The sequence below is a fragment of the Beta vulgaris genome, chromosome 3 (genome assembly GCF_026745355.1).
Source record: "Beta vulgaris subsp. vulgaris cultivar EL10 chromosome 3, EL10.2, whole genome shotgun sequence".
NCBI lineage: Eukaryota > Viridiplantae > Streptophyta > Magnoliopsida > Caryophyllales > Amaranthaceae > Beta > Beta vulgaris.
In genome coordinates, this window is record NC_079204.1 from 24928084 (window position 1) to 24941735 (window position 13652).

The 13652-nt window shown below is 41.7% G+C and overlaps 1 non-coding gene across 1 annotated transcript; it reads right to left on the minus strand.

Moving 5' to 3' along the window:
• Positions 1-264: 264 nt before the first annotated feature.
• LOC125496246 (small nucleolar RNA R71) lies at positions 265-371 on the minus strand. Its single transcript, XR_007272941.2, has one exon. It is a non-coding gene; the product is annotated as a small nucleolar RNA R71 (small nucleolar RNA).
• Between the last annotated feature and the right edge of the window lie 13281 nt (positions 372-13652).

The following is a 13652-nucleotide window of genomic DNA, read 5'->3' on the forward strand; positions in this document are numbered from 1 at the left end:
GATGGTGAAAGCAGAGCAGTTTTGTGGGGGTCAGATGAAGATCCTCTAGATCATCTCGACGGTTTCTTGAGATCTGTGCCATGATAACGACCACGATGTCTCTCCTGACTACATCAAGATGCACTTGTTCCGGTCCTCTCTTACCGGAAAGGCAAAGTCATGGCTCAAGGCTTGCCTGCTAATTCCTCACTACATGGGAAGAAGTCACAATGGCTTCTTGAAGAAATACTTCCCGGACGGAATATCGGAGAGTGGAAGACTGCGGACATAAGGAGGAAGATCTCCTCATTTGAGCAAGAGAACGATGAGACACTTGCCGAAGCTTGGGAGCGGTTCAAGGAGATGATCCGTTCATGCCCACACCATGAGTTCAACAAGAATCTACTCATGCGATTCTTCTATGATGGTCTTGATCCGATTTCACGGGCCAACCTGATGCTGGAGCGGGAGGTCAACTATCTAAGATCCCGCAAGAACAACTTGAGTCCACAATTGAGGAGTGATCAAGAACTACTCATGGGGTGGAAGACGAAGAGGTGCTCAACCTAAGAAGAGCGGAAAGTTTGAAATTGACCCCATGGATCAAATTCAAGCTAAGATGGACCAACTCGAAAGAAGCTCTCCAAGATCAATCTTGCATCGTCTACTCCTTCACAGGTAAACTCTTTTTCTTGTGATATTTGTGGTGGTACTAACCATGATACTTCTTATTGTGGAGGTACCCATTCGGAGCATGTGGCGGCAATTAATTCAAGAGGAGATGGATATCAAGGAACAAGGGTATAGGAACAATCAACAAGGAGGTTGGAGACAACCTCAACAAAACTACACCCAAGGATTCAACCAACCTCAACAAGGATGGAATCAACCTCAACAAGGGTACAACCAAGCTCACAACCAAGGGTTTGCGCAAGGGTATAACCAAAACCAAAACTATAACCAAGGTGGTTCCTCCTCACAAGGGTCCAACACATACCAAGCTCCACATCAAAGGACCAACAACCCAAAACCTCCCTCCAATCTTCCATTTCCCAAACAAAATCCCGAACCTACACCATCTTCCGATCCAACCTCTCTCCAAATTCTCCAACAACTCCAATCCATGAACCAAATTCTCCAAAACCATGAGCAAAGGTTTCAAGAGCTACAAGCCCACAACAAAATGCTTGAAACCCAAATTGCCCAAGTAGCTGAGAAGAATCCCTCCACCCCCACAAATCAACTTCCAGGCCAACCCATTCCTAACCCCAACCTCCATCAAGCCAAAGCCATTCATTTGAGGTCGGGAACAAGTTATGCGGGTCCTAAGATGCCGAATGGGGAGTTAGAGAGGATGAAGAAGCTGAGGTTGTTGAGAAGGAGGATGGAGCTGAGGAAACTGAGAAAGAGGAGTTGAGGAGAAAGATGAGTCACATGTTCAAGTTGGTGACAAAAACACATTGCCATCACCTCCACCAACCAAATCCTATGTGCCTCCGGTTCCCTATCCTCATAGGTTGGTAGAGAGAAAGTTGAGTGACAAGTTCACTAAATTTCTAATGTGATGAAGAGCCTGCAAATCAACATCCATTCCTTGAGGCTATGTCTCAAATGCCAGCTTATGCTAATTCTTGAAAGAGATCCTCTCCAATAAGCGAAAACTTGAAGATGAGCTTATCTCCCTACCTTACCAAGTGAGTGCTCTTGTGCAACGAACTATGCCCAAGAAGCAAAGAGATCCCGGGAGTTTCACCTTGCCGGTGAAGATAGGTGACTTAGAGCCTAAGGGTGCACTGGCCGATCTGGGAGCATGTCAATTTGATGCCCTTTCTATTGCAAAGCACCTGAAATTTCCTCTTCATCCTACGCGCAAAACGATTCAATTGGCGGACCGCACTGTGAGAGTCCCTTGTGGTGAGTTGGAGGATATACCGATTCAAGTTGGGCATGTGTTTGTACCATGCGACTTTGTGGTGATGGATATGGAGGAAGATCCTGAGACTCCTCTTATTCTGGGAAGAGAAGCTCTAAAGACTTTGGGTGCCGTGATAAACTGCAAAAACGACACAATCACGGTTGAGGTAGCTAATGAGCGGGTGGTGTTTGAGTTCTCTAAGACACTGAAGAGACCTATGATGGAGAAAATTTGCCGGGTAAGCCTAGTGGAAGATGAGGTAGGGACACCATGAGTGTGGATATTCTGGGGACGATTTGTTGCTGCACTTACCGACACCCTTACTTGGACATGGAAGAGGAAACGCAAGATGAGGCGTTTGAGGTTCTAGCTGCATCATCCACTGATAAAGAGGAGTGTTCTAAGCCTCCTCCCAAGGTAGAGTTCAAACCCCTTCCCTCCTCTCTTAGATATGTTTTTCTTGATGATGCATGTACTTATCCTGTTATTGTCAATTCGAGTCTTGATGACATTTCTATATCAAAACTGATTGGAATTTTGCAAAAATATAAAGATGTCATTGGGTATTCGATTGATGACCTTAAGGGGATAAGCCCTTCTCTTGCTATGCATCGTATCCATCTCATCGATAGTAATGCCTCCTCCATCGAGCATCAGAGAAGGCTCAATCCCAACCTCAAAGAGGTTGTGAAAAAGGAGATCTTGAAACTACGTGACGCGGGAATCATCATGCTATCTCAGATAGCAAGTGGGTGAGCCCGATTCACGTGGTTCCAAAAAAGGAGGCATGACTATAGTTGAGAATGAGAAAGGAGAAACAATCTCAACTAGGACTGTCACTGGGTGGAGAGTCTGTATTGATTACAGAAAACTGAACAAATCCACCCGGAAAGATCATTTCCCCCTTCCCTTCATTGACCAAATGTTGGAGAGGCTTGCTCGTCATTCACACTTCTGTTTTCTGATGGTTATTCCGGATTCTTTCAAATCCCCATTCATCCGGATGACCAAGAGAAAACCACCTTTACTTGTCCGTATGGGACATTTGCATATCGAAGGATGCCCTTTGGTTTGTGTAATGCCCCATCCACTTTTCAAAGGTGTATGACAGCAATCTTCTCTGACATGCTAGAAGATTCCATTGAAGTCTTCATGGACGACTTTAGTGTGTGTGGTTCGTCTTTTGACACATGTCTGGTTAATCTTGAATGTGTGTTAAAAAGGTGTCAAGAGACGAACCTTGTACTGAATTGGGAGAAGTGTCACTTTATGGTCGAGGAAGGCATTGTACTTGGGCATAAAGTGTCGAAAAAGGGTATTGAAGTAGATCCGGCAAAGGTTTCGGTTATTGAGAAGCTTCCGCCACCGAACTCGGTGACGGGAGTTCGCGCTTTCCTTGGACATGCTGGTTTTTACCACGTTTCATCAAGGATTTCTCTCAAATAGCCAAACCATTGACGAATCTACTTCAGAAAGATGTTGATTTTGGTTTGATGAGTCTTGTACTAAGGCTTTTGAAACTCTTAAGAAAGCCCTTACTTCTGCCCCCATTGTGCAAGCTCCGGATTGGAGCTTGCCTTTTGAACTAATGTGCGATGCTAGTGACTTTTCAGTGGGAGTTGTTCTTGGGCAACGCAAGGAAGGGAGGCTACATGTGATAGCCTATGCAAGTAGGACTCTGGATGATGCTCAACGGAACTATGCAACTACGGAGAAGGAAATGTTGGCCGTGGTATTTGCTTTTGACAAGTTCCGTTCCTACTTGACATGTAATAAGGCGGTGGTGTATACGGATCATTCTGCGGTCCGGTATTTGATGAGTAAGAAGGATGCAAGCCTAGGCTCATTAGGTGGGTGTTGCTTCTTCAGGAGTTTGATTTTGAGATGAAAGAGAAGAAGGGGACGGAGAATGTGGTAGCTGACCATCTTTCTCGCCTCCCTCTGACAATCTGGAGGAGATTCCTATCGAGGACGATTTGAGAGAGAAGCCTTGTTCGCCATTCTGAACAATGAGGTTCCATGGTTCGCTGATTATGCAATATTTGGCTTGTGGGATTGAACCTCATGGTTTTACTTCCCAACAAAGGAAGCGGTTCTTTAAAGAAGTTTCGAGGTTCTACTGGGATGACCCGCTCCTTTTTAAGAAGTGTGCTGATGGCGTGTTTAGGAGGTGTGTTCCTAATCATGAGATGGCCTCGGTTTTGCATCATTGCCATACTTTGGCATGTGGAGGACACGGTGGAGCAAGCAAAACTGTTGCTAAGGTGCTCCAATGTGGTATGTTCTGGCCAACATTGCAAAGGATGCCCGAAATTTGTGGTGGCTTGTGATAGATGTCAACGGAGTGGTGGCATCACAAAGCGACACGAGATGCCTCAACAGAACATTCTTGAGGTTGAGCCGTTTGATGTCTGGGGGTCGACTTTATGGGCCCATTCGTTCCTTCCTGTGGGAATGTATATTTTTGTTGCGGTAGACTACGTGACCAAATGGGTGGAAGCCATTGCCTCTCCCACCAATGACCATAAGGTAGTCACCAAGCTTTTGAAGAAGATCATCTTCCCTCGATTTGGGGTGCCCCGTGTATTGATCAGTGATGGCGGTTCACACTTCGCCAAAAAGCAATTAGAAGCTCTATTGAAGAAATACGGGGTGAATCACAAAGTAGGTCTTCCTTATCACCCCCAAACACAAGGCCAAGTTGAGGTTTCGAATCGAGAGGTTAAAAATGTTCTTGAGAGAGTGGTCAATAGGACACGAAAGGATTGGTCTTTGAAGCTTGATGACGCTCTTTGGGCTCTTCGCACGGCTTTAAGACGCCCATAGGCACCACTCCCTATCGCCTTGTGTATGGCAAGGCATGTCATTTGCCGGTTGAGCTTGAGCACAAGGCTTGGTGGGCAGTTAAGGAGCTCAACATGGATCTCACTTGGCGGGAGAAGCTCGAAAAGAAAGGCTAGTAGACTGGAGGAACTTCGTTTTGAGCTTATGAGAGTTCTAGACTATACAAAGAGCAAACGAAGAAATGGCACGACAACCGGATTCAACAACGAGATTTCCGGGTTGGGGACAAGGTCTTTTGTTCAACTCAAGACTAAAGCTTTTCCCCGGAAAGTTAAAGTCCAATTGGTCGGGTCCCTTCTCTGTGTTGAAGACTACTCCTTATGGGCTTATGAGTTATGGGTGAGAACGGTCCATTCTGGGTGAACGGTCAAAGATTAAAGCTCTACATGATTCGCATGCTGTTGGCTCCATTGGTTGCTTGATTCTTCGCTCACCTGAGCGACTCTCATGATGGATGTATCCTTTTTAGTCAAGCTAATGACTTAAAACAAGCGCTAACACGGGAGGCAACCCGTTTCTCTTTTCCTTTCTTTCATTTCTTTTATTTTTCCTTTTTTGTTAGTTAAGTTTTGATTTATCAGTTGCCATGAGAGGTACATTGGAACATCTGAATTTTTATGAAAGTTGAGTGAATTGAGTGTTTGGAAAAGAAATTGTCAAATCAGACGGGTTAGGTGCTCCCGCACCTGTTCAAGTGCGCCCGCACATGAGAAAAATTTTCGAAAAAAATTTTGGTGCGCCCGCACCTAGACAGGTGCGCCGCACCAATTTTGAACAAACTTTTCAGTAAAAACAGAAGACTTTGGTGCGCCCGCACCTAGTCAATGTGCGCCCGCACCTTATAAAAAAAATTTCGAAAAAACAGCAGGTGCGCCCGCACCAAAACCTCCGAATTTTTTTTGAGAAAAAACAGAAGGGTTTGGTGCGCCCGCACCAAACGTGTTTTTGAAAAAAATTTCGATGGTGCGCCCGCACCAGGACAGGTGCGCCCGCACCAAACCGGCTGGGCGAAAAAAAAGAAGCACTTAAATTTTCGGCCCTCCTCCTCACTTTCTTCTAATTTTCGAACTCTCTCTCACACTCACTCACTTTCTCTCTCTTGCTCCTCTCTAGATCCGGCCACCACCACTTTTCCGGCACTTTCGACGAATTTCACCGGAATCTTCATCACCATCTTCTCTACAACATTCAAAGCACAAAAATTGGGGGTTTTGCAAGGATTTGATTTCTAGGGTTTCAAAATTGGGGATTTTCATCTTCATGTTGGTAACTCCCTTCTAATCTTTGCTTTTTCATCAATAATCTACTAAATTTGACTTCTAGTGTGTTTTCTTTTAGATTGCATGCTTGTTTTCCTTAATTTCTTTTGATTGTTCATGAACTTTGGTCATATTTGTGTTTGGTGATGTGGTGAACAAGTGCAATTTTTGTGGTTTGTGATAAATTCATAATACTCTGACTTTTTGAGAACTACATTGCAAAAATTGTTAGGTGTTGTTGATTTTTGTGCATAATTGTGGTTGGTTTGGTGAAAATGGCTTGAAAGTCCCTTTGAGTGGTGATACTCTTGATTGCTAGCAACTTTGTTGCTACTAATTGTGGATGGCTAGCTGGTAGATCTTAGGATTAGTTTTTGATTTTTCTTTTTTGTGTGTTTTCCCTTTTGTGTGGTTTGATTTTTCTTTTTGTGTGTTTTTGTTTTTTCTTTTTGAGTGTTTCTTTGTGTAGAGAGTCCGCTTTGTGGTTGTGTCATTGCAGCAGATCATCACTTCTCCTTCCCCTTTTTGCCAAACAAAAATTCCTTATCACCATGGGAAGAAGTAGTGGTGACGGCTCATCCAGGTCTAAGCGAGCAAAGACGGGGTCCTCTTCACAAGGACCTTCGTCTAGCTCGCATCCCCCTCCCCTTTATGCTCTAAAGTTTCCCAACGCCGCTCATAAACAAATTTTCCAACAACTTTCTGAGCGCACGTATCGTCCCACAAAGTTCTATGACCACACTACCTGCAACTACCTTAACATCGAGTCGATGATAAGGGAGATGGCAGATAATGTCGGGTTATCGGACTTCCTTGATATTCATGAACCTACTTACGATCAACTCACTCTTGAGTTCTTGAGTACGTTGAACGTAAGTAATGTGACAGGTGCTCTAACTATTCAATTTCGTATGTTTAATCAAGCTAGAGCACTGTCTTTTGATGAATTCTGTGAGGCGTTTGGGATGGACCCTCGAGCTCCCTGCGATGCCCCTTTGGGCATCATCTGGCAGGGATACAATGAGCAAGAGTGGTGGGCAAAGATCACCAACGGTACGACTTCGTTTCGGACGAACTCGTCCAAAGCGTCGGAGAACATCCACCTTGCTCGATCTCCGATACTTCCATAGGATGTTGGTTTACACCATCTTTCCTAAACAGGAAGTCGGGCAGTTGCGGAAGGACGAGCTGCTGGTTCTCTGGTTGGCCACTGACGGGGCCCACCATAGAGCCCGCATTAACTTTGCTGCTCTCCTCCTCAACCGACTGCAGGAAATTCGGGGGGGCACAACGGTGACTGGGGAGATCCTTTGTGGTGGCATGGTCACCCGGCTAGCATCTTACCTTGACTTGACCGATGACCTGGCTCGCTTGGAAGCCAACATGCCTACTGTTGGTCAATCCAACAGATTGGATGGTGCTAGCCTGCAGCAGATGAAATTTTTGCGCAATTATAAAAAGGACAACTGCATCTGGCTTATGGGGGGGGGGGCGACCTTACTGTCATATAGGGCCCGACTTCGTTTGGGACCTCCCTGCTAACGTTGAAAACCGTTGGCGGGTTCCCCCTGCCCATGACATCCCACGGGCTATCCCTGAGCCCAATCCTATGGAGCGCATTCCACGCGTTCCGAGAGGTCCGAGGCCCGACCACCGCATTCCTGAGAGTGAGGTGGCCGAAGCTTCCTCCTCTCAATCCTTCGACATGGGCTCTGTCATGACAGCCATAGCCCAGATGCAGGCTTCTCAGGAGGCCAATCACCGTGCGGTTACGGCTACTCTTGCCGGTATCCGCACCGACCTCGACCATGTGTCTAGGGTGGCTTGGCGCACTCACCTCGCCAATGTCCACTCCGGACATGAGCCTCCCTTCCCTAACCATCCCCACTATCCTCCTTCTTTCGACCCTCGAGAAGGGCCGTTTGAGGAGCCTTCTTTCCGTCCTTACCCCCACTACCCATCCTACTATCCCGATGGGTACTCTGGTGGGTATTTCCCTCCTTACCCCCCTCCCGATGGGGGTAATGGTGGGAACTATTAGGAGCTTTTCATAACCCCCTCCCTCTCCCTCCTTTTGCAACTCCGAGCGCAGAGTTTTGCTTAAGCTTGGGGGGACTTGCTTGTATGTCTATATCTTTGGGAGTTTCGGGGTCATAGATAGTTAGAAGTTAGGGGTCTCATTGGTTTTCGGTTGGTATTGGTGATTATTCATGTTTGTGGTTTTGACATCCCCCATCCCTGCTGACTTCTCTTCACCTGTACAGCTTTGCTTTGATAGTTTTGTTTTACTTTTGCTTTGCATATTTATATATATATATATATATATAAAAAAAAAAAAAAAAACGAAAAACATTTTCCTCTTTTGTTCTTTTTCTTCTTTTTTTTTTCTGCATTTAGGATAGCTTGGTCGCATGCATGATATGTGGCTAAAGAGTTCATGACTTGATTGGAAGACCTTCCTTGTATTAGACTTGATGATTTTGAAGCCCTGTTGTGACTTTAGGCGTCCCTTGAAACCGATAACTTTTGGTAGAGTCTCTTTGAAATTAGGCGAGTTGGATGAATGGATTGCCTTGCCCCTTGTGCGATGAATCCCGAAGGAGGGCCAAGAACCTCGTAAGACTCACTTACAACCCTCACCATTGATCGCTAACTACTTGTGACTTGCATTTTAGCTCCCCAAGATTACATAAGACGAGCCTCTAGGAGAATGATTTAGGGAGTTTCCTTTGCTAGTAATAGGAGCTACAAAGCCAAAAGCTTGAATACCTGCATAATATTCGCTTCTCAACCCATCTGAGCCTTTCTATCCTATTTTTGCTTAACCCACATAATGAGTCATGGCCAAACTTTCCCCAAAGTGGAGTACATGTGTAGTTTTTGTTGAGTTAAGTGGTTTTGATATTAAGTCTTGGTTGAAAGAGAGTTAAGTGCTTGTATGATAGCAAAAGTTGAAAAATTTTGTGAAAAAGAAAGACAAAAGAAATAAAAGAAAGAAAGTTCTTATTGTTTGATTTGGTTTGTTATTGAACATGAAAAGAAAGAATGATCAAATTGATGAGAAAAATGAAAAAGTTCACAAAGTGAAAAAGAAACAAGTGAAATTCAAGGATATGTGTGAGATTTCTTTAATTGAGAATAGTGCTAGGACTAGCTTGGGGGAGTATTTACCCCTAGTTTGTACTCCACTAACCCTTTTTGCACCACATTCCTAGAATATAATCCACACCCCTAACCTAGCCCCATTACAACCCTAACAAAGTCCCTTTTGACTTCTAGATTGGTCTTGATCTATTTAATAGTGGCGGGTGAGATTTTGTGCAAGTCATGATGAGGGTCATCAAAACATGTAGAGGCGAGCAATTATGGTTGAGCATCCCTAGGGACACTACAAAAAAAATTGGCTATAGAGGCACATCATTTGGCCGACTTGCTTCTAAAACCCCCTTTTACCATCACATAAACATGGTTGCCTCTAATTATATGGTTTTTAGTGTCAAGTATATTCTGGTGCCTCTAAAGATACATTTTAGCATCAGATGAATGTTGGTTGCCTCTAAAACCATGTTTTTAGCATCACATGAATATTGGTTGTCTCTAAATCCATATTTTTAGCATCACATGATTTTAATTGTCTCTAAAACCATTTTTTTTAGCATCAACTATAGTTAGTTGTCTCTAAAGCCATGTATTTAGCGTCACATGACTTTAGTTGTCTCTAAAGCCATTTTTTTCAGCATCAACTGTAGTTAGTTGTCTCTAAAGCCATGTATTTAGCGTCACATGAATTTAGTTGTCTCTAAAGCCATTTTTTCAGCATCAACTGTAGTTAGTTGTCTCTAAAGCCATGTATTGAGCGTCACATGAATTTAGTTGTCTCTAAAGCCATTTTTTCAGCATCAACTGTAGTTAGTTGTCTCTAAAGCCATGTATTGAGCGTCACATGAATTTAGTTGTCTCGATAGCCATTTTTTTCAGCATCACATAGATTATTGTTGCATCTAAAGATATTTCTTAGTGTCACTTGAATTGTCGTTAGTGGTGCCAAAAACTCTGCTGACTACTGGGTCAACCTGATATTGACCTGATTTGAACCTGGTTCGACCTGTGAGGGTCAGTCTCTAGACCTGATCGAAACCTAACCTGGGATTACCTAGACCTGACCGTAGTGGTGTCAGAAACAGATCTGACCGCTGGATCAACCTGATTCTGACCTGACTTGAACCTGGTTCGACCTGTGAGGGTCAGTCCTCAAACCTGACCTGTTTTCATTTTCTTTATGAGGATCCACCCCTTGCGTATTTATTTTGGTTATTTGGATCAAAAGCAATATAAGATTTGGTTTAGGTTTTCAGCATTTATGACTAGTTAGTGTATGTTTCTTTTATAAAAAAAGGTATGAGAAAAAATATCTCAATTGTAACTACTTTTTAAAAAATCATAACTAAAAAATTAATAAGATAATTATCGAGCTCCTCATGAGTTAATCAAGTTGAGTTGGGTCTTGCTTGACTCCACTCGTTTTGCATTTAAGTCAAGTGAACTTGAGCTGAACTTTGAATAATTTAACTGAGTCGAACATAAGCTACTTGTGAGCATCTAAACTCGATTAGCCCCTAATTCAAGTCTGATATGTCTACTTTAGGGCTAACAAATTCATATTAGTTAATGATCAGTTTAGATTAGTGAAAATGGCACACTCTACTCTAGTATGACAAATCAGATAGCATAATATACGTGGCCCCTTTGCCATAAATTGTCAAGGTGGAGAAAGTCACGAGATGAAGTATTGTGAAAGACAACATATCTTAACTGTAAGATAATCAAAACATCAAATGAAGTAAAAAGATCAAGAAATCATTGTATTAATAAAAATAACCTATTAAATGCAAAACATTATACATTGATTATCAATTATGATCAAGAACTGCATGTGAAGATGGGACCGATTAACTAAGCAATTAGAATAACTAAATTAGAATAACTTATGGAATCCAAATCTGAAACTAACCAAACCCTTTAATAAAAAACAAAGAATAAAGAAAACTACTTATGGAATTCAAATACAATATTAATAGCATCTATATTCTAATTCAAACAATACAAATATTTTTTTTCCTTACAGTTCACACATATTACTATCATCAAGATAAAAATGCAACTTCCTTCCGAAATTGTCAAATCCATAACTTTGATTCCAATTCTAAAATAAGATAGTAATTATTGCTAAACAAGATTTAAATTATACAGAATTTTACCGGAAAATAAAAACAAACTAGATTTTTCATTCTTTTTGTGTGATTTTTGGTGTGTTTTTGTGATTGTAGGTGGAAATTGGAATTGAAAAGGATATAAAAAAAAAAAAAAATTAGAACAAGGAGCATTAGCACTGTAGCATCACCCAGTAGGCAGTAGACACCACGGCCCGGCCGTGGGCTTCATCCCCACGCCATGACTGACCCGTGGCTGCCCTTTCCATTTCTTCGCATAAACCAACGCCGGTCACCTCCTCTGCGCACCACCACCATCACCTCCCAGGTCATTCGGCACCAGAAACCCACTGGAACCCCACCGTCTTCTCTTCGCGCCTACCACCTCCCTCGCGTCTCCTGCCCGCACAACATCGCCTGACAATCTCCCCTCCTCTTAAGCCCACACCGATCGCCCAGCATCGCACCACACCGCCGCCGACCCCCCTGCGCGGAACCACCATCTCCGATACCCTCGAAATCCTCGCGACCCCCGCCTGGTCCTTCGAACCACTCCACCGTCCTAAGCCGCATCATCACATGCGCCTTGTTCGTCGCCTACTTCGACCGCCTACAGCAGCCGCAAATCTAACCATCACCTCTCCTGCTCCGACCACCTTCCATCCTCCGCCTTTCGACAACCCAGCCAGCCTTCCCCTGTTTTCTGCTCTCTCTCTCTTCTTGCTTTACTCTGTTTCTTGATAGAAATTTAGGGTTTCATTTTAGAGTTTGTTTTTATAGGGGGTTGATTTGGGGTTGTTTCAACTGTTGGATTAGATCTAATGGTTAGGATAGAAAGAAAGGAGAGATGAGAATTTCTGAAAAAAGAAGGAGAAATTGGATCATTTTGGACCATTAGATCAATAAGATTTTTGCTCTTTTACAAATCAAAAGCTAAAAATTAGGATTCATGTGTTTGTCGACTAATGAGATTTGAGAATGATAATGTTTATGGATTATGACAAAAAAAATTATTGAATAACCAATTAACAATATATTATTATTATTATTATTATTATTATTATTATTATTATTATTATTATTATTATTATTATCATCATTTATATTATAATTGTTATTGTTATCATGTTATTATATTATTATTATTTCGAATCATAATGCTTACCATAATCGAGTCATTAAAATTTTATATAAATCCAGTAATTGATCGTATACTCGTAGTTAATATATAATACTCGTTATTATTATCGTTAGTTATACTATTACAGCATATTAAGAGTCGATACTCATTAATAATCATTCACATATTAGCTATAATGGTTCCAATATTATTATATCGTACTGTCGCTATACTAATTTATAATCAATAGAATATTAGATTGGTTTTACAATTATTTTGATATCAATTTTATATATTAAAATGATTCAACATATTAGTATTTATATTGTTATTGTTATTGTTAGTATTCCTGTTCTTATTTGTATTACTATTGCTACTATTACTGTTATTATTTGTATTTTTACTTATTATCGTTGTCGATTTATGTTTATTAGTATTATTATTCTCATTACCATCATAGCTATTTACAAAATTATATATCAATCATAATGCTTATAATAATAAATCATTTATATAAAGTTTGGAATTGATCGTCTACTCGTTATTATTGTAGTTGGTTATAATATATAATATTAAAACATATGAAGAGTCGTTCTACTTTTTTTTACTCAAAGTGGTTTTACGCAGTTGATTACTCATCTTAGCAAAACACAACTCGATATGGGTACAATATCGACTCCAATGATGGCGCCTTGGATGAGGGCTAGCTGGTCGATGACCTCAGTCTTAATGTCGTTTTAGCCAACGCAAAACCAGCTAGGGACAAAGTTTGTGCTCCCAAGGAGTCATTCTCTCGTATCAGCACCAGTCCCATCGTTTGAGTTCCTTGTCAATTCGTGATTCTTGTCAACTGTGGCGACCAATGTCGTGAACTCCTTGATAAGAGGAGCAAACACATTCCATAGCGTGCTGACGACTAACCATGTGCAGGATGAACACCATGTAAGTAATCCATACTATAATTATGCTTCTAAGCCTTTTTCGGCATGGACATCGCAACGGCGTTGAGGATAGTTGGACATGTAGACCTCCTGAGAAGGGAGCTGGCACATGTATAGACAATGATTGTGATGAATACTTAGAGTTAGTTTTATTGTTTGATTTGATATGAATTATTTTTATTTTTTAAAGGAAAGAAATACTTCATTAAATGATAGCCATATGGTATCTACGAAAGAGGACCAAAACAACGAATACAACAGATATTGAACCAAAAATCAATTCTAATTCAACATAACTATAATCGGGAGTAAAATAAAACATTGAAATTTTCTTATATGATATAAATTTTCCTGATCTAATATGAATTCTTCTTATTATACTTC